This window comes from Nicotiana tomentosiformis, chromosome 3 (genome assembly GCF_000390325.3).
Source record: "Nicotiana tomentosiformis chromosome 3, ASM39032v3, whole genome shotgun sequence".
Taxonomy (NCBI): domain Eukaryota; kingdom Viridiplantae; phylum Streptophyta; class Magnoliopsida; order Solanales; family Solanaceae; genus Nicotiana; species Nicotiana tomentosiformis.
This window is the reverse complement of record NC_090814.1, coordinates 62,311,727-62,315,278: the sequence shown is the minus strand read 5'-3', so window position 1 is coordinate 62,315,278 and position 3,552 is coordinate 62,311,727.

Genomic DNA, 3,552 nt, shown 5'->3' with positions numbered 1-3,552 from the left:
TTATTTCGAGTTCGAGTAAACACTCACTCGACTACTAAGCCTACGGGCTACATTACTTCGAGTTCGAGAACCATTCTCACTCGGGGACTATCTACGAAGCCCAAGGACTACCTTATTTTGAGTTCGAGTAAACACTCACTCGACTACTAACCCTACGGGCTACATTACTTCGAGTTCGAGCAATCACTCACTTGACTACTAAGCCTAAGGGCTAATCTTATTTCGAGTTCTAGAAATCACTCACTCAACTACTAAGCCTACGGGCTACATTACTTCGAGTTCGAGCAGTCACTCACTCGACTATTAAGCCTACGGGCTACTCTTACTTCGCGTTCGAGCAAACACTCACTCGACCATTAAAGCCTACGGGCTACTCTTACTTCGAGTTCGAGCAAACACTCACTTGACTATTAACGACTACGGGCTACATTACTTCCAGTTTGAGCAATCACTCACTCGACTACAAAGCCTACGGGCTACATTACTTCGAGTTCGAGCAATCACTCACTCGACTACTAAGCCTACGGGCTATATTACTTCGAGTTCGAGCAGACACTCACTCGACTATTAAAGCCTACAAGCTACTCTTACTTCGAGTTCGAGCAAACACTCACTTGACTATTAAAGCCTATGGGCTACTCTTACTTCGAGTTTGAGCAAACACTCACTCGACTATAAAATCCTACGGGATACATTACTTTGAGTTCGAGCAATCACTCACTCGACTACAAAACCTACGGGCTACATTACTTCGAGTTCGAGCAATCACTCACTCGACTACTAAGCCTACGGGTTACATTACTTCGAGTTCGAGCAGTCACTCACTCGACTATTATAGACTAAGGGCTATCCCAACTCGAGTTCTAGCAACCATTCTCACTCGAGGACTATCTACGAAGCCCAAGGGCTACCTTATTTCGAGTTCGAGTAAACACTCACTCGACTACTAAACCTACGGGCGACATTACTTCGAGTTCAAGCAATCACTCACTCGACTACTAAGACTAAGGGCTAATCTTATTTCGAATTCGAGCAATCACTCACTTGACCATAAAGCCTGCGGGCTACATTACTTCGAGTTCGAGTAATCACTCACTCGACTATAAATCCTACGAGCTACATCATTTTGATTTCGAGCAATCACTCACTCAAGCATAAAGCCTACGGGATACATACCTTCGAGTTCGAGAAACACTCACTCGACTATAAAGCCTAAGGGCTATCCCAACTCGAGTTCGAGCAACCATTCTAACTCGGGGACTATCTACGAAGCCCAAGGGCTACCTTATTTCGAGTTCGAGTAAATACTCACTCGACTACTAAGCCTATGGTCTACATTACTTCGAGTTCGAGTAAACACTCACTCGACTACTAAGCCTACGGGCTACATTACTTTGATTTCGAATAAGCAATCGCTCGACTATTAAGCCTAAGGGATACTCTTACTTCAAGCTCGAGCTAACACTCATTCGGTTATAAAGACTACAAGGTCCGACTTCGATCAAATTGCCTAAGGCCTCGAACTTATGAAAACTTTCATAAGGCATGAATGAAACAAAATCTTCACAAGGAAGAGAATAAAACAGAGACAAGTCGGGAAAGGAAAAGATCTTTATATATATATATATATAAAGTATTTACAACGTTCGATCAGGACCTTACATAAAAAATCAAAATGGAAAAGACCCTAAGTTTCCTGGTTATCTCCGGGGGCAATCTCTTCTCCATCGGGCTCCTCCCCGCTCTCAAACCCACTCTTGCTCCCATCATCATCATCATCATCATCATCATCATCATCGGAAGCCAAGGCTCCGGCATAGGCTTCAAGCTCTTTAGCCTTTTTTATCTCCTCGGTAAGATCAAAACCTCGAGCATGGATCTCCTTGAGGGTTTCCCTCCGAGATTGGCATTTGGCAAGTTCAGCAACCCAATATGCTCGAGTTTGAGTGGTCTTGGCTGCCTTTTTTACTTGTACTTGAGCGGCTTCAACATCGGCCCGATAGACGGCTATGAATGCATCTGCCTCGGCCTTTGCTTTTTCTGCTTCAGATTTGGCCTGGGCAAGTACGAAAGCCAACCGAGCCTCGAGCTCCTCTATTTTTCTTGCTTGAACCGAGCTCTTTTCCTTCATGACTTGAAGTTGACTTTCGGCCAATGATAATTGGGCTCGAGCAGTCTCTTTTTCTACAGCAAGGCGGTCCATGCCTTCTTTCCACCCCAAGGTCTTCGCCCTTATTGTATCGACCTCCTCACGAAGCAGCTCGATCACCTCAAGCTTTTGCTGCAGCTGTGAGATCAAAATATTAGCCATCATTCCCGAATCGATCCCATGAGTTTTTAAGATTATAATTACCTGCTCAGTCAGGTCGGTCTGATCTTGGTATACCTTGGCCAACTCAGCTCGGAGATCTTTGATCTCTTCCTCTTTCTACCCATTAAGAAGTTTAAGGGCATTTCTCTCTTCTAAAATCCCTCGGAAGTCAGCCTCACGTCGGCTCAGTTCCGTTCGAGACTTGGAAAACTCCTCTTGGTGAAGAGCTAAAGCCTATACGAAAAAGAGAAAAAGTTAGGTAGAAAATGGAAAAATATGACATCGACAAAGGGAATCGAGACTTACCCGATTCAGGGTCCGTTAAACCTCAAAGAAAAGACCCGACGCGTCACTCGGGTCGGCAGCATCCTCAATACCGGTAAAAAAATCACGAAAGGGATCCTCTCCCTCATGGGGCCCGTCTACATCAAGGGTCCCCAAAACTAGAGCTTCCCGAATCGCCCCTTCAAAAAAAGCAGGGAGAGTAGGCGAGTCTCCGATTACTATTGCCCCAGTTCGAAGAGCTTCAGGGCCGGTCCCTTCAGATATACCCACCATTTGTTGACTTCGGTGGGAGGCATCCTCGATCTCCAATGACTCGGGGACTTTGCTCGAGTCCTTCCCCGATATCCCCTCAGTTCGAGATGGAGCCTCATCAACCGCCATCGACCCAGCTGCTTTTGGGGCATCGATGGTTTTCTTCACTCGGGCCACCAGTATGGACCCGTCATTTTCTTCTTCTTCTTCTTCTTCGTCTTCATCCCTTAGACGCCGAACAGATTCTTCGGTCAAAGGGATGATGTTCTTCCTCGGCTTATGAGCTGCCCTCTTCTTAAGCTTTGGATCCTCGGCAATTGAGGCCCTTTTTCTCTTGTTATCCTTCACCGGTTTTGGAACCGGGGCCGAAGTCTCTTCCTCACCAGACGAGGACCTCATGATTGCATCTTTGCCCAGGCCTACACACAAGAAAATTGGTTTAAGTATAGGAAAGACATTTTGTTCGAATCATCGAAGACATGGGAATGAGGCTTACCATGATTTTTAGCCTCCCATTGACCCTTTGATAAGTCGCGCCACGAGCGCTCGACATATGTGGAGGTCGAAGCCAGGTCCTGTACCTAACTCTTAAGGTTAGGAACAACACCAGGCATCCAAGCAAGTGCTACATCACGGAAAAGGATACCGGTGAGAAAGAAACAAAGGAGCAAAACAATAGGAGCTAACAGTAGAAATTATACTTA